Source organism: Myotis daubentonii, chromosome 11 (assembly GCF_963259705.1).
Source record: "Myotis daubentonii chromosome 11, mMyoDau2.1, whole genome shotgun sequence".
Classification (NCBI taxonomy): Eukaryota; Metazoa; Chordata; class Mammalia; order Chiroptera; family Vespertilionidae; genus Myotis; species Myotis daubentonii.
This window is the reverse complement of record NC_081850.1, coordinates 75,564,124-75,588,166: the sequence shown is the minus strand read 5'-3', so window position 1 is coordinate 75,588,166 and position 24,043 is coordinate 75,564,124.

Sequence of the window (24,043 nt, the reverse complement as noted above, 5' to 3'; positions counted from 1 at the left end):
TCATTGATGTTTCTATCTCTCTCTTTCTCTTTCTTCCTCTCTGAAATCAACAAAAACATATTTTTTAAAAAGGCGTATTTTAAAAAGATTTTTACAGTAGTCAATCTTCCCATCCAGTAAAATGCCTTATCTCCCCAGTTATTTAAAAGCTCTTTGTGTTCCTCAATCAAGTTTTTTGGTTTTAGAGATTCCACACATTTCTGGTTCTGTTTACTTTTAGGCATTTGGTACTTTTTTTTTACAGCTTTTATAAATGGATTTTTTTCCCATTAGATTTTCTAACACTTGCTATTGAAATCTAGAAGTTATTTCTTCCTACATATCTAACCGCTAGGCATTTAGCAAACGCTCTTTTTAGCTCTAATAATTTTTTACTTGCTTGTGTTGCATTTTATAGGCAAACAGTATCTTCATTTGAAAATGGTGAGAATTTCTCAGTGTTTACACTTCCCCTCCGCTCAGCGGTATGTCGGGATTCTTCGGAGCGGGTGGGTTGTGGTCTGTGAGTCGGGAACCACCTCAGTAACACCGGCCACCACCTGCACCTTGGGAGTGACCACGAGAAGAAGGGCGTGCGGGCGTGTGCCAGTGCCATGAACAGCAGGAGGCGGACTCCGGAGCCGGCAGAGCCGGCAGAGCCAGCAGAGCCAGGAATGTGCCTCCTTGTCCGGCCAAGCTGGTCCATGTCTTTTGCTGGTGTCCTGCTCTTTCTTTTCTTTTGCTTTTGAATTTCTGTCAGAGTTCATTTGAGCCGAACTGACCACATACGTTGGGGAACAAGATCTCAAACGCTCCGGAGAATAAGAGTTTGCGGCTGGGTGTTTCACTCTAAGTACAAAGTCTGCATACTATTTTTTTTAAAAATGTGTTTTATTGATTTTTTACAGAGAGGAAGGGAGAGGGACAGAGAGTTAGAAACATCGATGAGAGAGAAACATCGATCAGCTGCCTCCTGCACAGCCTCGACTGGGGATGTGCCCGCAACCAAGGTACACGCCCTTGACCGGAATCGACCCGGGACCCTTGAGTCTGCAGGCCGACGCTCTATCCACTGAGCCGAACCGGTCAGGTCGAGCCTGCATACTATTTTAATCGAAAATGGGCGTTGAACGTAAAGGCCTAGGTAAGTAGCTTCTCTTCACATTGGCCATGCGTTCTTGGGCCTGCACTCCTGGGACAGATGTCATCTCATCACAGTGTCGGGTCCTTTTAATGTTCTATTAGCTGCTCTCTGGTGGTGCTGGCCTCCCTATCCCCGTCAATATTTCAGGTGAGCTTGGTCTAGAGGGGCTATGGTGCCGTCATGACTGGGTTATGTGGCATTAGGTTGGTACTAGCTCCACAGAACTCTAAGTGAAGCTTTCCATTTTTTTTTTTTCCTCATTGCAAGCAAGACTTCCCATCTTTTCTTATTCTCTGGAAATGTGAGCGATCGCTTCTCTGTGAGCGCTCATAAAACCATCTGGGCCTGATGCCATTTTAGGGTCATCTTTCTAGAACTGTCATTTCACTGCCGCGTGCTTTCAGCAGCTGTGCCTGGATGGCGGATCAGGGGCACATCCTCTGACATTCAGGGCCCAGGGTGATTTAACTGCCTCAGCTCTCGCCACTGTCCCCCTCGCTTACCCTCTGGCTCACGTAACTTCTGGAACTTCCCCACACCCTCGGCGGGGAGGTTCAGGTTTGTTTTGCTCCGTGTGGAGTCCGGCACCCTGGAGAACTCCCCTTTCACAGGTATTCTCTGAATTCTTGTAGAATGGCATCCCCTGCGTTAGTATTGTTGTATCTTCGATGATGTGTTATAGAATTGTACACCTGAAACCTATATAATTTTATTAACCAAAGTCACCCCAATAAATTCAATAAAAATTAAAATCATTAAAAATTAAAAACATGAAAAAGGAAGACACCGAGGAGAAACCATGCAAGCACACAGCGAGGAGGCGGGCATCTGCAAGCCAAGGAGAGGGGCCCCCCCAAAACCACACCTGCCAACATTTTGACCTTGAACTTCTACCCTCCAGAATTGTGAGGAAACACAATTCTGTTGTTTGAAAAATACATTTTGCCCTATCCGGTTTGGCTCAGTGGATAGAGCGTCGGCCTGCGGACTGAAGGGTCCCAGGTTCGATTCCGGTCAAGGGCATGTACCTGGGTTGCAGGAACATCCCCAGTGGCGGGGGGGTGTGCAGGAGGCAGCTGATCCATGTTTCTCTCTCATCGATGTTTCTAACTCTCTATCCCTCCCTTCCTCTCTGTAAAAGATCAATAAAATATGTAAAAAAATACATATTGTTGTATGTTTTAGTTCATGTCAACATGTGTTCCCCGAGCATCTCCTTGGTGTGTGGCCATATGGGGGCCTGGGGAGGAAGAACCCCCACCCCATGCTCGAGGTGCTGTTTGGCCCTTGGGGAGGCAGGTGAGTAAAGGACCTGGTGAACAGTGAGGTAATGGCAGTGAGGGGATATGGATCGGCATGGTGGGAGCACTGGGAAGGCCACCTGACTCAACCCGGAGAGGGCGGCCGGAGGGCTTCCTGGAGGAGGGGCCCTGGATTTAGAGATGCCAGGAGCACACCACCAACGGGTTCCCACCACACAGCTACCATGGATGCCGATGACCCAAGGGCATTGGTGACGGCAAGTGATGTGAACTCATAGGCACCGATGAGTTTGGAGCATTTATTCCCTTTAAGTATAATGTCACTTATTTAATGATAAGTTTATGTAACTTAATTTTAAACAAGGGCTGTTTTAACAGCCGGCTCACAAAATTAATTCCTGAAAGTTTCATAGGCAGCTCTTGTGAGCCGAGCCGGTCGAAACCAATTCGAGCCCACCCGGCTGCCCTCCCCTGAAGTAGGCACTGTCCTCAGGGTGGGAGAGCTGGGTAGGCTGGGACAAGTAGCTACCTTGTCTTTGAGCCTCAGTTTCCTCATCTGTAAAATGGGGACAATAAAACATGTCCCGGGGTGCTGCGGAGATTTAATGAGCCCGTGATGCACCTGGCATGTGTAAATGCTTGATATGTGGGAACCACTAGTGTGTTACGGTTATTTTAATAATAATATTGAACATGGCCCTAGTTGGTTTGGCTCAGGGGATAGAGTGTTGGTCTGCAGACTGAAGGGTCCCAGGTTCGATTCCAGTCAAGGGCACATGCCTGGTTGTGGGCTCGATCCCCAGTAGGGGGTGTGCAGGAGGCAGCCAATCAATGATTCTCATCATTGATGTTTCTATTTCTCTCTCCCTCTCCTTTCCTCTCTGAAATCAATAAAATATATATTAAAAAAATAATATTAAACATGGATTCTGCCTTCAAGGTATGCCTGGCCTAGTGGATGGAAGGGGCCAATGATAAGACATAAACACATGCATAGGATTCCAGTCCAGGCAGGAGAGAAGGCTTCCTGGAAGAGGCGGCCTTTGAACTGAGTCTGGCAGGTTTGGGAGCGGGCGGGGGGCGGTCTCTTGGGGGTTCGGGTGAGACATTTCTGGCTGATGGTGCACAACAAGCAGAGGAGGGACCCAGGAAGGTGAGAGATGAGGCCGGAGGCAACAAGACCAACTCTGAACCTCCCTCCGGGGGCATGGGGAGCCACAGCGGGCTGCTCAGCAGGGTCTGACAGCGTCAGATTGGAATCTTGGGGCATCAGTGTGACTGCAGTGGGGAGGAGCGCCAGGAGGAGGCAGGATGGAGGCGCTACTGGCCATGGGGATGGGGGTGATGGAAGTCCACCCAGCAGGGCTCCTTACTAGTGCCTGGGTGGGGCCGGGGTGTCCAAATAACAGGCTCCCTGACCTCTCCTCTCCTCCTGCTACCGGGGAGAACAGCAGGCCCCCTCCCCACACTGCCATTGTCCCCAGCCCTGCCCAGGCCCAGCTCCAGCTCCAGCAGCTAATCCTGGTGACACCGGGTCCGAGGCCGGGGAGGGGCAGCTGGGCAGCTGGCCTCAATTAGCTGGGGAGCCGGGTCTGGACAGTGTCATTAGGAGAAAACCAGAGCCCGGCCATAAACTCTAATGAATGCATTAATGGAAGGCTTGTGCGCCTCAAAGGGGGAAAAAAGCAGGTCTAAATAAAGTTATTAACACAGCCCACCTGTGTTCGGCTCTCGGCCTATATTGTTCAAATAGCCCATTAACTCCTGAAGCATCCAGTCTTGAAAGTGAGCCCTGCCTCTCTGAAGCAGACGTTTAACTGCGTTCATATAATTCAATTAGATTCCACAGGCATGGTCCAAAGGCATTCCCTGGGCTTTCATCTCGGTAATGGCCTGCAGGCCGGAGTGGGGAGCAGGGGGTTAAAAAGAGGGGCTTGGAACCTGCCTCTTGGCCTGACTCACCCCATCACCTGGAGGGGCCTGCAAATGAGTGTCCTGGGGGCAGAATGAATGCATCAGGCGCCCAGACGCTCAACGGGTCTCCCAGGCCTAGGATTCGAACCCAGCCCTGCTGGTGTGTTGTCTGCCCAGCCTCCAGGCCCCCGCCTCCCCGCCCCCCCCTTCTGCTCTGTCCCCCTTGTCTCATGGTCCAGCAGTCCAAGGACCCCCGACTTCACTCAGCCAACCCTATTAATAAAGAGTTAAGAAAATTCATTAGGAAGTGGGCCTTTTATAGATTCCGTGAAAGCCTCCTTCCTACTTCTGTCACTGAAAAAGGATAAAAACCCTTTTATCACTCTACAACTTGTTAATGGTCCGCCCCGGGAGCACTTCGTCTGTAATAAACATCTTCACAAAATATGCACCCCCGGGGAGGGGCCGTTAATTTCCTCAAGGCCTCACACATGTAAGGGCTTTATTGCCTGCAGGTGCTTCATGATATTGCGTGGGCTTCTAATAAACGTCCAGTAAACCGCAGGTAGCGCCTCGGAGAGGGATGGGCCCGTGCACCTGTCCCCACACGCGCTCCGCACGCCGCACCTCCACCCTCCCGGCCCGGCCTGGCACGGTCGGCTCCGGAGACCAGCCTGCCCCTCGGGACGCCTGCAGGTAAGCTCTTGCGGCTCTCGGCTCCACGGGACCCACTGGGCGAGGGTGGGCGCGCCAGGGACATCCCGCCCGCCCGGGGCCCCGCACACCTTGGCGGGAATGGCAGACACACCAAGGCGGCGGGCAGGCGCGTTGTCGACTTCATGGCTTGCTTTCCTTTCCCTGTTCGCGGTGGGGGAGTCACCCCCATTAGGCTCTGCTGCGGAAACGTGATTAGCGACAAATTTGACTTCCCATTTTCTTAATAACGGAGACGGAGGGCGAAGAGAGCGCGCCTCTCTTAAGTGCGATTCCTAGGAAATGTGTTTTGCATATCTGCGGGGCAATTTTCGGGACGTTAAAAATAATTGCTAGAAAAATACGTTGGAGCTCCGTCACCAGGAAAGAGATTACTTAAGGAGCCGTTTTCATCAGCATTCCGCAAAGTAATTAGAAGTTTGCATTTAATAAATATCGCTCTAGTCTCCGGGATGCTTTCCAAGTTGTGGAAATTAATGGTGAGGCCGTGTGCTGGGTGTCTGTTTGCAGAGACGATGACATGTGGCAGGGGGAGCTGGGGACGCCACCGATGGCTCTTTGGAGGAGCAGGCCCCGGCTGCTGGGGTTCAGAGTCCCAGGGGAGGGAGGCGGCGAACTCACCTGGCTCTGCAGCCCCTCCCAGGACCAGGGGCCGCTAAGAACCAAAGGTTGGGATGGTGTGCTCATCTGCTAAACCAGTGGTTCTCAACCTTCCTGATGCTGCGACCCTTTAAGACAGTTCCTCATGTTGTGGTGACCTCCAACCATAAAATTATTTTCGTTGCTACTTCATAACTGTAATGTTGCTACTGTTATGAGTCGTCATGTAAATATCTGATGTGCAGGATGTATTTTCATTGTTACAAATTGAACATCATTAAAGCATAGTGATTAATCACAAAAACAATATGTAATTATATATGTGTTTTCCGATGGTCTTAGGCGACCCCTGTGAAAGGGTCGTTCGACCCCCAAAGGGGTCGCGACCCACAGGTTGAGAACCGCTGTTCCAAACCAAACACAACCATGCTGCTCCTGGACCCTTCCTCTGGCGTGTCTCTGAGGGACCTGACCCGGGTCCGTGCGGCGGCTGGAAGTGTCTGTGAGGGTGGCTTTTGTTCAGATCTGTAAGCGCTGAGCGCTGGAGTTCTGCTGCCCTGGCCTGGCCTGCTCGGGGCCCTGGCCGCTTGGGGACACGCACACTCCCCCCCGGGGAGGCGGCTCAAGCGAAGGAGAGGGCCACTGTCGTCAGCCCTACCCTGGGGCCACAGAGCCTCTGGAAATGGGAGAGTCCCCAAATCTTTCTGGAAGCACCGAGGAGGAAAAATGGAGCTCAGCTGCGTCCGCAGGCCCCTTCCTTCCCAGCCAGCGGGCTGCGCAGAACCCAGTGGTGGGCCTGGATCCAGGCTGTGGAGGGCTGGGCGGGGGTGGGGGGGGGTGGGGGGGGTGGGAAGCGGGCCTGGGCAGCTGAGCCGTTGGGACGCATGCGCTCCGAGTCTGGGGTGAGAGTTAATAAGAATGAGGCCGTAGTTGGGTACAGCACCTCTGATAATACCGTCCTGAGCGCTCCCCGTGGGGCAGGGCCTGGCCCCTTAGGCCTATCTCCGGGGTCTTCCTAACTGCCCCTTTATAGGGAAGAAGCTTGGGTGTAGGGATGAGGTCACAGGCTCAAGGTCACCCGGCGGAGGAAGGGGAGTTCAGGATGACCTGGGCCAGAGGCAGAGGGCCCGACCCCATCGCCTCCGGGCAAACCTTCCAGGGAGGGCACAGGCGCCCGTTTCCCGGTGACAAGAGGGGGCTCACCTGGCAGTGGGGGGCGGCGTGGCCCTGACAGCTGCCCCCTTTCCTAGTCGCGGCTCCCCCCCCCCCCCCCCCCCCCCGCTTCTCTGGCTGGGAGGAGAGAGGGGTCAGTCACCCCCTGCCCCCACCCCTGCCGCTCGGCCTGGCCCGGCCCAGCAGAAACCATGGGAGGGCCAGGGAGCCTGGAGCGGCCTCAGGGCCGGGGGAACATGATGAAAGCCCAGAGCACGGGACCCAGCGAAAGGTTAGAGGAAGCGGGATTATTCCGCCCGGGGGAGCGGAAGGCCCAGGGGCAGGGGCCCTGGCTAATGGCGAGCCAGATGCTGACCAGCTGTTCCCTGTCTCCCTGGAGGCCCAGCAGGCCCAGAAGGACTTCTACAGCAGGAGGGAGTTAGGGGGGACAGGAGGAGGAACTGGCTGAGGGACTGGCTGGGGTGGGAAGCGTAGGGGAGCCGGCCGCTGAGGAGCTGTGAGAAGCAGGGCCACAGCTCCTGATGTGGGGAGAGGGGGCAGGGGTCAGCGAGAGGGACCTTGGGAAGTGAGCCTTGAGGAGCAGCCCTCTCCCTCGGCAATCCTGATGGACTCATTCACCACCCTCACCCCCCCTCCCGAAGGCCCCTGCACCCCAGCAGGGCCCGAGGGGCGAGGCCTCAAGCTCGGACAGGAGCCTCTGAGGCCTGCTCCCCAAGCTCGCCGAGCACCCGGGGGCGGGACCCAGGCAGGATGGGGACAGCCAGACCAGAAGTCAGCGACAAAGCCCCTAAGCTGTCCTGGTGCCCGCTGCTCATCAGAATAAATGGCACTGAACTGTAAAGCGAGTGTGAGGAAGGCGGGCAGGGTCGCCGTTCTCCCCACGATGAATACTTAGCGGCTTCCAAACAATCCAGCCAGCATCTCCAGGCGTCCATCCCCATCCCGCCCTCGGTGCCCTCAGCACAGGCTCCGGCTGCTTGCTGCTGCCTCGGCCTGGGGTCCCTGACCTGGGGGCCGTGGGGGAGGAGAGGGGGAGGGCCTGAGAGCCTCCTGCCTTCCGGGAGCACCGTTTGCTCGATGGACTCGATTCTGCTTCTGGAAGGACAAGGGAGGGTGTGCCCGCTCAGCGTTCTCCACCCCATGCGGAACCCGGGAGGAAATACAGGACGCTCCAGTCAGTGGTTATTGGAGGTCACCGGGAATGAATGTTTAGTATAAGTGTGTTCACTGTAATATTGGGGACATACTTACACTAAAAAATAAAATCATTCCTTGTTTTCCTGAAATTCCAATTGAATGGTGCAGCCTGTGTATTTTTTTGTTAAGTCTGGGCTCCTGTCCCGGTTGGGGGTGCCTGCTCCCTGCCCGGAGGTGGGGGGCGCCCAGGCTTCTCTCTGGCAGGAGGGCCTCGGGGTGCAGGCACTGCCTCAGCATCTAGAGGTTCTGTGGTCACCCCTCGACTGTTGCAGAGTTAGAAAATGCCTTTGTTGGTGACGTTGTTCTTTCGGGATAAGTTTTTGGAGGGGCCTGGGCGTTCCCTCGCAAGGGGGACTTTTTACCGGGCAGTGCGGCGGCTTTGAGCGGGTTGTTTGTAGTAGAGAACACAGCGGCCAGCGGCTGCCTCTGACCTCTGGTGTCTCTGGGAGAATTTCTGAAACAGCTGACATGTAAGGGAAACTTTCCCCTTTCCTCAACGTAAAACTTGTCAGGACACAGGGGGGTTTTAAGGGGCAAAGTGCAAGGAAAGAAACAGACAACGTTACACGCGAAAGTTCCTGGGGCGACTCCGGGAGTAGGATTCCTTAAATCGGTGCTACTTCGTTATTCAGATGGTGGCGGGCTTTCCCCAAAAATAGTTCCTAAAGGGCCATTCGTTGCATTTTGCACAGGAAGAGACTAAGAAAGGTGTTTCTTTTTGTGTCTTTCTCCCTCTCTTCTGCTTAAGGTAAGACAAAGTTGTTACAGGCAAGTTGTTTGAGCTAAGCAATCAGGAAAAAAAGATGGACGGAGCAGGAGAAAAGGAAACAGATCAAAAGTAAATAAAACACACACTAGACCAAGTCTTTATGTCAGATAAAAAGTTTTGACACTTTATACCTTGGCGTGCTTTCCTAATCGCAGTCTCACAATGTCGCAATTAAAACTTCGAATCTTGATGGCTTCCCCCCCCACTTCCAAATATTTAAAATGTTATCTTTTTCTTTCTTTCTTTCTTTCTTTCTTTCTTTCTTTCTTTCTTTCTTTCTTTCTTTCTTTCTTTCTTTCTTTCTTTCTTTCTTTCTTTCTTTCTTTCTTTCTTTCTTTCTTTCTTTCTTTCTTTCTTTCTTTCCTTCCCTCCCTCCCTCCCTCCCTTTCTTCCTTCCTTCCTTCCTTCCTTCCTTCCTTCCTTCCTTCCTTCCTTCCTTCCTTCCTTCCTTCCTTCCTTCCTTCCTTCCTTCCTTCCTTCCTGACATCTTGTGGACCAGGAGAAATATTCCAACATGGAAAAATCATGTATTCTGTGTACTTCCTTTCTAGAATGATATTCCAAGGCAATGGGGCTCTGATCTTACGACTGCAAAACTTTGCAAAGGCAAAACCCTAGCCCCGAGCCACACCAGAACGAGAGGGCGGAGTTTACCAAGGTTCAGACCAGGCTGGGTGATAGAGAGAGTTCCGTGTCCTGTGTCCCGTGTCCCGTGTCGCTGGGCGAAGAGCATGGCTGAAGCCTAAGGCACCCAGACCGCAGCCTGGACCCTCCGCCTCTCTCCCATCCGACCTCTCCCCTCTCGGAGCACAGACCCCAGATGGGAAGCGTGGCCTCGAGCCGGGCGCGGGGAGGTGCGGCTTGATGTCAATTACGGCCCAATTCCAGAGGTGCCATCAAAGAGTTAACTAGGATGTCCCAGTGCGCAAATGTGGGATAATTGGGAAACAAATTCTACAAACATCTTGAAAGGGACAAAAGACCTTTGATCTTTCTCTAGAAAGGCAGACATTACAGACGTTCCTGCCTTTTGGGGTCTGCACACATCTCGGACCAGGTTAGAGGATGCCATCTCTCCCAGAAATCAGCCGACACCTAATTCCATCGAACCTTAATTATCCTAACTGGTTTCGTATGTCCCAAGGCATTTTCCCCGAAGATTAGAGGAGAAAGAAGGACTGACAAAATAATTAAATATGCAATTTGCCAAGCGTGGGCAATATGGCTTTGAAATCACCTTTTCAGGAAGTTTTACCGCTTGTTCATGGACATGTATATTGCAGGCTGCAGGCTTTTATTTAAGCTCTTTTGATTGCCTTAATGGATTAATACCCGAGTGCCATCAGCCAAGGGCTGAGACCCAGGCTGTTTCTAATTTTGCAAATATTGGGCCTGCTTCCTCTGGTGTTAGGACAAAAAGAAGTATCTAGAATTTGCCTTCTCACTTAAAGCAACATGCTGGCCCCCTCAAATAGTTGCCTGATGTCGGAATCTGCGTCTCACAAGGGGTGGTGTCGGTTCCAGGAAACGTCCCCGGTGCCAGGGGCCGGGCGGCGGGCGGGCGGCAGCGGCAGGACTGGGCAGGCCCGTGCTGCGCATGGGGCCTGGGTCTGTTTTGGGTGCCACTCCCGAAATGAGTCCGTGTCCCCGGAGAGCAGGGCGCCTCTCAAAGTAAGGCCCCAGCAGCACACAAGGGTGCAGAGGGGTGTTCCTGCCGCGGCTTCGGACTCCCGACTGGGTGAGAAGCATTCCGCGGGGAGGGGAGGGGCGGGCGGTGCTCGCCGGGATGCGGGGAAGAATCTGGGCTGAGGCTGAGACGGCGGCCGCATCCAAGGGCGGCATCCGGAAACCAGAGCCGGCGCCTGCTCTGGGGGAATAGTTCGCATTCTGCACTCGTGATGGCAGAACTGGAGTTCGGAGGACTTGGCCGAGTGATTGCACCGTCCCATCTTTTGGCCAAGCTCAGTGTCGGGTGGGGGGCTGCGGGGGGCAGTGTCTTAGAACCTGCTCCAAGGACATGAAGCTGGGTTTCCGGGGGCGGTGTTTGTCTGGTCTGGGACGTCTGTGGGTACCCGCAGGCAGAAGAGGGATCATCAGAGACGCTGAGAGGGGGAAAGAGTAGACGGAAAGGAGAGAGAGAGAACAGCAGCAAAGAGCCAAGAAGACAGAGAAAGAAGAGACGCACACAGAGGCTTTCCGTGTACACACACACGTGCACACACACGTACACACACGCACATGTACACACACACGCACACGCACAGCAAGGCTGCCTTTGAAGGCAGAGGGACAAGGCCTAATTGTCCGGGATGTGCGTGGCGGCCGGCTTTTTCATCGTCCCCAGAGCTCCCTAATGAGGCCGCGGCCCCTCCTGGTGGGAGCGCTGCTCCCGGGATCAGCTTTGATAAAGCGGACGGACCGTCTGGGATGAGTTACCAGGTTTTCCTCTGGTTCCTTTTGAACCCTGCGGTGGTTTTGCTCTTTCATGGCAAACGGAGAGGGCCAAGGTCTCTGGCCTCTGTCCTTGGGGGCCACGGGCCACCTCACCCCCTGGGGGTGGGGAGATAGGGGGGCGGGCCCTGGCCGCGGGCGATGGGTGAGGAGGGGGCTTCGCGAGTTCCAGATTCGGACCTGCTTGCCAGTCGCCCCGGGTCCACGGCCCCCAGTGTCCCTATCGGCCGGAACGCCCGTGGGCACACGCAGGCCTCTCGCAGCCGCGAGGGTGACGGTGGCCGGGCACGGAGCCCCGTGTCTGACAAGGACTGCGGTGCCGCAGACACGACGTAAAAACGCGAGCCCCGCGTACAGGAGCGAGGTGCAGGCCCGGAGAGTTAGGCGGCCGGGGGTCAGAGACAGGATGGGCCTGGCTCTGTCATCCACGGCCCAGCCCCTAACCACTGGCCTTCCCGGGACCAGGCCTCCGCTGGCCCTCAGGCCCTGGGGCACACCCGTCTTTCAGCCCCACGTCACCGCACATCCTCCCTCATTTCTGCGGATACCGGAGCCTGGGCCGTCTGTGAGGCCACAGCCACCAAGCCAGCCAGACTCCAGAGCTGAGGTCCCCGAGCCCTGGCTGCCCTGGGGAGCCGTCTGGAAGGGAGGGGCACGGAGCCCAGCCCGTGGGGCAGGCGGACAGGGAAGGGCCTGGTGCCTCCAGCAGTCCTTCTTGGCTGCCCGCTGGCTCCTGGGACCGGAGGATTCCCAGCCCAGTGGGACTTGCCTTTGATCTCTGATGAGGAAAACAAAACACCCTCTCAGGTGGTGCCTCCTCCTCTCATCAGAGAGGCCCCTTTGTGGCCAGCGGACATGGAACGTCCCAGGCCTGGCCTTCCCACAGGAGAGGTTTTGGCTCAAAGGCCACCGGCCGTGGAGAGGGTTACCTGGGTCCCGGGATCTGACCAGGGCAGCCTTGTTCCTGACCTAGTGGCCTGCCCGCCCCCTCCCTCACCCCCACCCCTACCTTCTGGCCCCAGCTGCCTCCTCCTGCCCTCATCCCCACGGGCTCCTCAGGCTGCTCACCCCCAGCGGCTGCCACCCAGAAAGGCAGGGAGCAGGTGTGCCAGTCACACATCGCCACCAGCCATTCAGCCCTGGGCCCTGTGGTCAGCTGGGCCAGGAGGAAGGACCTCAACTTCCTTCTAACCTGGGAGAAGAGACTGGATTGTAAGCTCTAATTCACTCCATCAGGCACCCGCTCTGTGCCAGGCCCTGGGCTGGCACCTGGGAGACAGAAGCGGGCGAGACGGATGTGGTTCCTGGGCTCGTGGAGGGGTTTCTGATTCTGATTAGCAATGGATTCTGTGACACGTGCCTCACCGCTGATTGGGGTGTCCTAGCGTGGCCCTGCTCTGAGGGAGGTCGGGGACAGATCCCCCACTTGGTGTCTGGTGACAGCTCTGCCTGTGGTCCTAATGGGTCCCTGGGGAGGGGGTGTCCCTGGGGAGGGGGTGTCCCTGGGGAGGGGGTGTCCCTGGGGATGGGATGTCCCTAGGGATGGGGTATCCCTGGGGAGAGGGTGTTCCTGGGGAGGGGGTATCCCTGGGGAGGGGGTGTCCCTGGGGAGAGGGTGTCCCTGGGGGTGGGGATATTGGAGCACCTTCATGCTCCCCTCTGAACTGGCTGTGCCGGCCACTGTGGGCAGCGCCACGTGATGCTCCTGCTCGTGTCCCTGGCAGAATGTCCTTTCCACGTCTCCTCGTTGACATGGCCCCTTGGACCTCTGGCCACGTCCGCGCAGAGAGGGAGAGAGAGCAATAAAGGGAGGGGCATGCTGAGATCCAAGGCTCCCCCCAAGCTTTCACTATGAAAACATTTAAGCTCCCTGCAGAGTTGAGAGCAGAGGACACGATGCCCGCCCACATGCCCAGCCCTGGTCCCCCCCAGGGAAACGTCTTACCCCGTTTGCTTATGGAGGCACTCACTGCTCTAAGTATCTTTGCTGTGAGTTTGAAAGGATGTTTCAGGGGCCATCCCACAACATCAGGGTGCGTTTTCTGCGAACAAGGCTGTTCTCCTGCACAGACAGGACACCACTACCCCTTGAAGAAAATTCACAGTAATTCCAGAGGCAGGGTTTCTGATAATTAGTTAAGACAGAAGTACCAGCACCTCCGCTCGAAAACAAACGGCGGACGGAACACTCTGAGCCAGGCTGCCTTCGGGTACAGCCTCCACTCGGGACAGCTGGAGGAGGTGGAGGGGCGCTCGGTCACAAAGTCCGTGGGTTCCGCGGCGGCAGAGCGCCTGCGCACAGTAGGTGTCTGTTCACGGAACGCATCTAAGGCCAGAGCCCACCTCTGGGTCTTTCATGCTCCTGTTCTTCAGCTCTGCCCCTGCCCAGGGGAGAGGGGCATGTGGGGAGAGTGGGGGACCCCCCCCAGTCTCCAGCTCCCCTCGACCATCCAAACTCAGCTGGGCTGTGGGTGAGCGGTGGAGGGGAAGTATTTTGATGTGTGTTTGAGTATGTGATCCTGTACCTGTTAAAAGTAGCGTCTGGGCCAGAGGAACAGTATTCAGCCTTAAGCAGGAAGGCCATCCTGACACAGGCTACTACATGGATGAACCAGGAGGACATCAGCTAAGCGAAATCCGCCAGATTCAAACAAAGACTGCACGCTGTCTCTCACAGGAGGTGCCCAGAGGGTCAGGTTCACAGGGACAGAAAGTAGGATGGAGGTTTTGCAAGACGGAGAGAGTTCTGTGGGCGGGTGGCGGTGGTGGCTGCACAGCGGCGTACATGTACTTAAGGCCACTGAGTCAGACACTTAAAATGGTTCAGATGGTCCGTTTCACATGATGTGCATTTTACCGGCTCTTGGTGCCCGTGACTGGCCTGTGAGGCTCCGTTTCAGAGGGATGGCGTCCCCTCGTCGGGGGAAGGGCTGCTCGGCGGCTCGCGGGGAAAGCCAGCACCTGTCAGTCACAGAGAGTGGCCGACGGAGCCCAGGACCTCGGGGACGTCAGCCCCCGGCCCGGCTCTGGACAGGCTGCGGCCGCGAAGTGAGTCCCACCGGCCTGGGACTAAGTGGAGGCATTTCGTCAAAGGAAAGGACTTGACGAACATTTGTTTTATGAAACCCGAATTTTGGAGTATTCTCACATTTTAGTTTGTCAGAAGGCAAGGTAATAAATGTGAAACATGTTGTTTATGAAGATGCGCGGGTGACTTCTTTATGATGACGATTTTATTTTAAAGTTCGTCATGGCGTCACTGCAGAAAGGGGTGGGGGATCCGGAAGAGAAGGGAGAGAGATTTCATGGTTTATCCCGGCAGAGCTACTGGGAGAGCAGTTTTTATGAAAACAACCAAACAGAAAGGGCCGCCAGGCCCAAAGCTCCCGCCCGTGGCCCATTGGGGAGGGTTAGTGTGGGGTGTGGGCCGCCCGGGCCCCCCGCCCGCCCGCCCCCGCCCCGCCCCGTGCCGCCCCTGGTGGCTGCCTGCTGTGGGTGCCGCTGGCCGCGCAGGCCCCAGCTTGCTGAGCCCCTTGGCGGTGTGGCGGCTCCACAGTCTTTGTTCCCCGGCCGAGACCCACATCACTGGTTTGTGGTTGCACATGAAGGGAGACCAGGGGACCAAGAGTCCATGTGCCGGGCCCCCCTTCCTGCCACAAACGCGATCATAAGCAGAGAGGGACCCATGGCATGACCCTCAGTGGATGGAGAAAAGGGGTCAGGTTCCAGCCCCTCATGAGCTGAGGGTGGTGGGACCCAGGGGGACACTGGGAGCTGCCCCCCAGCTGGCCCTGCTGTGTCCAGGCTGGGCCAGGCGTCTTCCCTCCCACAGCCTCAGTTTCCTCAACTGTAAAATGAGGTGCCCACACCCCTCTCTCAGGGCTGTTGTGAGCTCCCCTGTCCTGGGTGCTCACCCCGGGCTGGAGGCAGTCGAACCCCAGGACGAGCCTGTGTGGAGCGTTGTCTGAGGTGAGGAACCGGGGGTCAGAGTGGGGGAGCCCTGCGGCCCAAATCGCCGTGCCGGGAGGGCGGCTCTGGGCTTGGGTCCTGGGTCTGTCTGCTCGGAACCTGTGCAGGGAATACAGCGGCTGCCGGCTCAGGATGGGCGCTCGGTACCCGCCAGCTGCCCTGACACCGGGTCTCGGGACTGAAGGGGAAACGCAGGCCTCTGCCGAGCAGGGAGCCCAGCTCGGGGCCCAGCCTGGGATTTCCAGCCGGTTTGAGAGGAGGACAGAGACGTGGCCTGGCCTGTGTCACACAGCGGCTGGCAGAGGCCACTGGCCCATCCCACCCGAGGCCATTGTGGGGGCACCAGGGGTCCCTGTGGCCGGGTTGGGTGGGATTGGAAGAACGCTCTCCCACCCCTGACTGCTCTCCCCTCGGGCTCCACCTCCTCGGCCTCCTTTGGCATGGAGGGGAGGGCGGGGGTGGCAGGAAATGTCCCCCACCCCTGCTTGAGCGCCCAGGCCTGGGCCAGTGGGTTTGAACACAGACATTGGCCAAGACAAGCTGATGGTGGGGTTGGTCAGGGGCTAGCGCAGTGGTTCTCAACCTGGGCTGCACATTAGAATCGCCTGGGAATCTTTTCTAAAATCCTGATTTCTGGGCCTCATCCTCCGGAAATTCTGTGTCTTTGTTATGGGGTGGGGCCACAACATTAGTAACAAAGACACAGAATTTCCGGAGGATGAGGCCCAGAAATCAGGATTTTAAAAAGATTCCCAGGTGATTCTAACGTGCAGCCAAGGTTGAGAACCGCTGGGCTGGTGTGAGGTCTTTTTCTTAGATTTGGCCCAGAAACACATCCAGCCAACCGTCCAGGGCCCGCGGTCACCACCCCGGCCGAAGGAAATGCTTTTCAGTCAGCCGAGGTGGCCGGATCTGAGAGCTCGGGGTGGGGGCGCGGGGCGTCTCTGTCCCCCCTCCCTCCGCACCGCTGGGGGGCAGCCCCTGCCCCTCCTGACCCGAGGCCTCTCCAGCGGCAGCCGAGCCCTCCAGACGGAATAAGGATCACATTCTTCACTTTTTAAGTCGCACAGAAGCTGTATGCATAATTAATGTGCAATAAACGTGAGCGGCTGGAAATTAACTAAATGAAAAAAAAAGAAGGAATACGCTTAATTGTAAAAATTTAATTTTGTTTTTATTCTTTTCCTTCCTCTCCCTCCGCCCCCCTGCCCCGTCCGAGGCGTTATAGTCTCGGCGCCTTCAGATCTCGCCGGAGACGGTGTTTGAGGGGCTCCCCTCCTGACCTCTTGCCGGGGAGCCAAGGACAAGATTAGTTTTAAGCCGCAGCCCAGTCAGTTACTTTCAGCAGAGGGTGGGAGAGCGCCCACGCGGGGCTGCTGTCACACAAAGGAACGCTGTAATCACCCCTTGCGACCCGGCTGGGCTCGGGGGGGGGGGGGGGGGGGGGGGCTTCTGGGCCTGACTTGAACGGCTTTGGGGGATGCAATTTTAAGCGCCGCCTTTTGAGAGAACCCATCACGGTGTTTAAAATTCCTAGACATGAACCCACTAGTTAAAAAGCCAGAGGAATAAAGACACTTCCCTACATCCAAACACAGGACGCTAAGCGATCGCCTCGAAGCCCCCTCCCTCCCCGGCTAACCCCGGGAAGGGCCGACGCTTCCCGATGAGAGGATCGGGCGCAGAGATTTCCCAGTGGAGACACGTAGTGACACGTTCTTATTTATTGTCCCGTCTCTTAATAAAACCCGAGGGTTCGGCTCCGAGAAACAACCCATCCACTTGAAAGAGAGAAGAAAAAAAAAAGAGTTATTATTTTTTAAGAATAAAACACTCTATTAACAGATACTTTAAACAATGATTTATTGCCCACACATAACAACAACAATAACTTAAAATATCAAATCCCCGGGAATAAATCACCGCGATCCTATCTGCTTCCACGCCAGCTGTTTCGGCCTCGTTCTCAGCCCTGCTCTGTATCAGCAGATCATTTAAGGGGGGGGGGGAAAAAAAAAGGCAGAAGACTCAAGAGACGGAACCCAGAGGCATCCAGGCTGTTTGGGCGAGAATCGTGTTTCCAGAACCTCCCAGCTTGTCCCGACAGTTCGTAGCTGGTCCTTCTCTACGTCTCTCGAACAGGAACCAGCACAGGGTGTTTCTCTGAGCCGCTCTCATCAGATTAATTTACAGCGAGGAAAGAGGCCGCCTGTATGGCCACTCACACTGGCCGCCCCCTCTGCCCAGGTACCTGGTCCTGTTTAAGGCGAATTGCCGCCATCCGGAGATGCCTGCTCGCCGGGGACCCGGGCAAGCCGTAAATAACCAGGTCTGTGCGGCAGATCCGCGGGCTCCCGCAGGCCAGCTGGCCGAGGTGGCCGCCGTGGGAACAGGTGGCCCGCAGGGGCCGGGGCCGCGGGCTGGTTTCTGCAGCGGCCTTTCGGCAACCACCAGCCTGGCGGCCGCCGGAGACCCCCACCCAGCGGCCAGCCAGGCCCCCGCACAGACCTTTACAGGAAACAGGTTCTGACACTGAAACTCAAGGCCTGTGGGCCGTTGTCATAGGAATGCAATATCCTCTGAGATCCCTTATTAAAAAGCCGAGACTTGCCGCTGCCGCCCAGGACGGAGCTCTGTTCCGTCTGTATTGATCACCGGGAGCGGGGGGTGGGGGTGGGGGGTGGGGGATGGCTCATTTTCTGGCCGACAGACCCAGCCGGCAGGGAGGGAGTCGTGTTGGGTGGAGACCTTTGTTTCCACAGTGATTTGGGGGACCCTGAGCCGGAGCTGAGGTTATGTTCATGAGGTGGTGGTGGTGGGTGATCTCCGGCTCTGAGACGGAATTACGAACGTGGGGATGACAGTGTGCAGAACAATAGAGCCCGAGGGGCTTCAGAAACATCCCAGGCCCCCGCTGCGACCCGAGGACGCGGGGCCCCGGGAAGGGACTCGCCTCACCCAGGTCGCAGGCAGGGGCCCTTTTCGGAATCGGTCCCCGCTGTCCGGGTGAGAGAGGACACTCAGCACAGCACTGTTGTAGGTGCGAAACGGGGGAAACCACCTCCATGTCCGGCACAGGAGGTCAGGTAAACGGCATGAAGTTGGCATTTTTATTGGTCAGAAATGGTTGGATATCGACAATCTCGTGGTTCAGCTCCATCGATGGAGTGGCATGGCATGCAGTCTTTACAGGAATGAGATGGAGAACGCGCCAAGATACATTATGAAATGGAGAAAGCGAGCTGCAGACAGCATACCTGTTCGTTCCACGTGTGCTCGTAGGAAAGGCAACAGACACGGATTTGCTGGTATCAGCCTGGCTCTGGAGGGAGATGGCAGACCTCGTCCAAAGTGGCCGCCTTGGGGAGGGGAACAGGGGCCAAGGAAGGGTATAAACCCCCTCCCCTTGCAGCCTCTGCACCTTCCGAATCGTATACTCTGTGTGTAGGGCTGATATAAAATAAGTTAATTAAAATGTCGGCCATCAGTGAAGCGCTCACTGCTAGGGGTGAAGAGCTCAGACTCCGGCCTGAGAATTCTGGGTTTCTGCTCGTCCCACCTCACGGAGCCTCAGTTTTCTCATCTGTCAAGTGGGGTTTAAGGGGGTTTACTTCATAGAGTGGGCGTGACGATTTCCTGGAGACAGGAATGGGGAAGGCTCAGCATAGAGTCACAGAGAACGCGGTCAATATTGTTTCATGATAAATGATGCATAAGTCATCACACACATAAATCCTGATGACTCGTGGGGCATTTTCACTCTCTTGGACGACAGATTAAAAATAGCTGCGCGTGCGGAGGGTGGGGAGCTGCGATGCCGAGTGTCACGGGGGACTCGGTCTGGGGGACCCGTGCGCCCACGCAGGGGCGGCCGCGCTGGGGTTGCAGGGTGGGTCGGATGATGCTTTCCTGAACCGCATCCCCGTGCACACAGGCAGGTGAACTAATAGAATTAAGCTTATTGGTTTGGCTCCTCTGGGTTCGCTTGGCGAGGGGAGAGCAGCTGGGCGGATATTTTAATTAAGCTCTGACACCCAGAAGTCAAAGTCCCTGAGTGGTCCCAGGGGGCGAGGCCCTGCAGTCTGGGGTTTAATCAAGTTGGGTCTCAGAGTTCACATTTCTTCCCGGATAGAAATGTGTCATCAGGCGTCCCAGATTTCCACTGGAGAAAAAATGCAAGTTGACCGTATTTTCCCTAGAGAATGACACGGTGATTCGATCAGCCCCCTCCCCCTGACATTTTGCCCACTTTATTAACTTCTGCTTTGCTTTTAAGCAGGCAACTACTGTTTTACTTCCCCGAAGAAGCTCATAATATTATAATTCAAGTGTCAGGACAGATTAGGTTAAACGAACTGTGTAATTCCCGAAGGAAAACAAACTTCAGAACGGACGTGGCCGCCTTGTAACATGTCATGGACCGCATTAGCGGCGAGCGGGCGAGTCTATCACCTAATGTGCTAAAGTTGGCTCGAATGTTCCCCACGCTGAAGGTGAGAAATTACTTAGCTAACAAAACATCTCGTTCTCCTCCCTTTGCATTCTTCCTTTATGAGATCCTGAATGTGACATTTTCGCCAAAAAATCTCTGCGCTTATTTGTGAAAAATGTATATTAAAACCAAAGCCCATCAAATGGAAAGAAATCACAGATGGTTTTATTCACAAGCAGTAGAATTAATGGCCTCTCTTCTCTTTATAAATATTAGAAGCAGATGAGTTCATTACGATTTCACCCTAATAAAGAAAACCTGCCCGATTTTGACAAGACATCGACTTATCTAATACATCTCCTAAATAACAAAGCTACTTCCCGCCCGTAAAACAGGGCTCGAAAACACCAGCTTCACCTGGACTGCTTGGAAATTAATGAAAAACACTCGAGTCCAAGGACAGCAAAAGATGGGGTGCAGGGCGGGGGTGGGGGAGAGAGACGGGTGGGAATGGAGAGATGGAATTCAAGGGATTTTTGAAAATGTGATGGATTCTGAAAAGAGGGAGCTTTGAAATGTTTACTTTGCGGTGGTTGGGAATTTTTACATCTTTCAACAAAGCGGGCAGAGAAGTGAAACCATCTGAGAGGGCTTTTGAAAGAAGCGATCAGCACAGGCCGGGTGAAGCTGCGGTTCTCTTTCCAGGGCGACCAGTGCCCAGCGAGCGAGCGGGGAGGGGGGGCGGCCCTCGCCCCTCGGCTCCTCTGGCTCCGGCTCCGCGCTCCCCGCTCTGCGCCTGCCCGGCTTCAAAGCGCGGCTGCTGAGGTCCGGGAGGGAATTGGACACCTCGCTCCCCAGTGGGGACCAGGCACGGCTGCCTGATGTGGTCATCTTGTTAGTCACGGAGAGCCGGGGCCCTTCTGTTTGTGCCGCTTTCAGCACTTATTAAGCAAGAAGTGGGAGGCTTTACGCAAAACTGCAAAAGATGTTTTTGCTCCCCAGGGCCCGGCAGTGGGGCCCACGGCCTATCCATCACCGCAGAGACCTCTCCGAGAAACGGGGGTGGGGGGGACCAGCCCGCCCAGAGGGGGAGAGAAATGAGCGCACTCAGGGCCTCCGCCCCGGGACCTTCTTGGCTCGGCTCCGCGGGGCTCCGCGGGCGGCCGTGGGCTCCGTGGTCTGAAAGCTGCCACGGGAACGCCTTAGGGGAGGCGAGCCGCGTGGCCGCAGGAACCGGTGTACATGGCACCTCCCCGCGCCTCCGGTGTCCCATCCCACCGTCAGGGCCTCGACTCAGGCTCCCACGCGCTCCCAGCCCGGGGCCCGCCGGGGCTTACACCACGGAGATCAGACACCTGCACGGACGAGGCCTGGCTGCGGGAGGCGGTGGTGAAGGCGGGAAAACTGTTTCTAAGCAGCTTCTTGAAAGCGAAGGATCCGGTGCCGCCGCCTCGTCTCAGGAACCCGCATCCTTCCTGCCGTCTGGGCTCCCTTCCTCCGTGTTGGGGGCCGTGAACGCCCCCTCTCCCCAGGCCCAGGTACAATTCTGAGTCCGGAGATCCTCCGAGACCCTCCTTCAAGCCTCAGTATCGAACTTCTGGGGAGATCTTGGGGGAAGCAGCAAGTTCGAGCCGGGAGCCCATGATTGCAATTCTCCACTAAATCCTCCCAGCTGAGCCCGAAGGGTCTGCAGTTGGTTCAGCAGCAGAGGCGGCAGGAAAGGGGGGCTTGCAAACTTCAAACAGGACCTGGGGGTGGGGGGTGGGGGGGATTGTGCTGGGGGAGAGGCCACCGACAGAGGGCTCCAAGTTAATTAAAGAAACGGCGTTGTAGGCCTATAAACTCAGTTCAGCCCTCTCCATATGAAAGCGCCAGCAGCTCAAGTTCTGTGCAGGGATAGCCTCTCCCCGAGGGTGACCTGGGAGGGGGACGGGGCCGCGTTCTGGATGGACATTTGCAGCTGTCTGGAGAGGGGTAGTTTGCCCTTCGACCAGGAGTTCCAAGGCAGCCGAGACTGCGTTTAAAAACCCCCATAAACAAACATGCAGGGTCTACTGTCTTCCAGGCACTGGGCGGCACGTCACCTGGCGCAGGGCCACCATCGCTCCCATTTTACAGATGAGCAGAGTGAGGCTCAGAGAGGCAGGGTCGGCGGTCCCAGGTGTACGGCTGGTGTCGGGGGGAGTCAGGGTTGGAGTCAGGATCCTCCCGCTTACGCCACTGGCTGGAGCTGAGGACCAAGCAGCGGCCAGGAAAAGACAGGTTATCGCTGCCTACATCCGGCTCTCGCCTCAGCCCTGGCCCCTCGCACTGTCCTTGGCATTCAATCAGGTGCCGGTGATGTCTGCCCCGCCGTGGGGCCGGCCGCCCCGGCTTCTCTGCGACAAATGGTTCTCATTTGAAAGGGAGGTTATAAAAACACATGCCCAAGGACACTGTCAGCAGCGAGGATTAATCTCGCTTCAGGCAAAGACCATTTCAGATCTTTTTTTTTTGGGGGGGGGGCAGGGAGATGAGGGAAGGCAGCAGCCCTGGTTGGGAATAAAGTCAGGGTTCGCAGGGTCCCCTCAGGCTGGCTGGTTTGGAGGCACATTGTGGTGGGGGCTGGGGGGGTCGGGGTCCCCCCATCCCTGCTGAGCCTGGGTCTGACTCCAGGCCTGGCTTTGCTTCCCGGGTCCCTGAGGCGGGCGTTTCTGGAGGCGCCACCCCCGCGTGGAGGCTCACCCTGCTCGCTCGCTGCCTTGGTTATGTTTCAGGGCGGCTTAAGTTGCCAAAAGGAAGGGAAGGATTAGACGCCTGGGACATTTTCATTTTCTGGATGGTGTCAAAAGCTGAGTGCTTTTGCCAGGTGACTCAACCAGAGCGGCCCTGCAGGCCAGCGGGGCGGGGGGTGGGGGGTGGGTGGGCACTGCCTCCCCTCTCACTCCCCTCCCAGCTGCTGTGGGCTACACACGGAGCCCCATTCCAGCCAGGAACCAGGGGGCGCACCAGCTGTGCTCTCAGCCAGCAGCCGCCAAATGGGGTGGCCTGGGTCCCCAAAGGGCCGTGGTGGGTGCTGGGCCACAGGCTGCGGCCTGGGGGTCTCGGCTGAGCTTTCCTGGCCCCAGTGGCTGTTTGCTGGCAGCGCAGGGGGAGCGGCGGCCGCTGCAGTCTCCTGGGGATGCTGCCCCTGGTGGCCCTGCCCCTGGTGGCCCTGGGAGTAAGGACTTCGCCATCGCATTGCAGGGCTGGGAGGTCACTTGCCACAGGCCCGGACACTGGACGACAGCGCGATGTCTCCTTTAACCTCAGCGACTTTTCAAAGCAGGGACTGTGGATGTCCCCATTTTATGGATGTGGAAGTTGAGGCTCAGAGCTGATGTGACTTGTCCAAGCCGAGCGCAGGGGCAGGCAGAGCTGAGAGCTGGGGGTCCCCAGGCTCAGGCTCTGCCAGCGGATCTGGATTCCAGATCACCGCGAGGCTGGGCCGGCCTGTCCTCCACCGGGACTCCATCGTCCTCTCGGGCCTCTGCCTGCAAGCCAGTGGGTGCAGCAGGGGTGGAACCCACAAGGGTCCTGGAGGGCCCTGGGTGCAGGCTGGACGCGGTCCAAACCAACGTCCGCAGCGTGGAGCCGTGGATTTATCTTCCCACCGCCGGAGGAGCTGGCTGAGCTCTGCTTGCTTTTTGCAAGGCGCGAGAACCGCCAGGATGCGGTGGGGTCCCCGCAGAGCCAGGGCCCGGCCTGGTGCAGAAGAGCGAGCCCTCCCCCACCCCCGCCCCCATGCGGTGGCCCGGGGCTGTGGGCAGAGTGGGCCTCGGGCCTGATCCGCAGGACGGCCCGTTTCAGAGGAGAAAACAGGCAAGAGAAAGTGCCAGCGCCCTCCGGTTTCCCGGCCGGGACTCAAAGGGAGCCTGCTCCCTGCAAAGTGCCTCCTCCCTGGGGGTTGCAAGAGGGCCACCCTAGGGAGCCCTGCCGGTCAGTGCGGTGGGTGCGGCGGCCCCGACCCCAGCAGGATGCAGTGATGGGCGCAGTGGGGCTGGTACGAGCCCGGAGCACTTGCATTTTCTGGCAAATTCCTGCCAAGGCACGTGAATGAAACACTAGCATGCGCCAGGCCAAGGGCTCCCATCCTGGGTGGACAGGGCACCTGGCACCTGTCTCCCTTCCTGCCCACATTGAAGGGGCCTTAGGGGGCCTCCCCAAGGCCAAATGCCCTTTGCTGGGTGTCCCCCGACACTGAGCTGCACCCTGAGCCAAGTGCATGGGGGAGCTGAGCTCAGTGTCTTCTCTGGGAAGCCCTGGTGGCTGGTTGCTGTGAACCCAGAGCCTCAGGGTCACAGACCGGGGAGGGGGCCGAGCGGGGCCCCTCTGACCTCAGGAGGAACCACGGCAGACAGGACACTTCCTCCGGGTGGACGTAACTCGGGCTGCCTCCGGGCCCAGCACGGAAGCTGCAT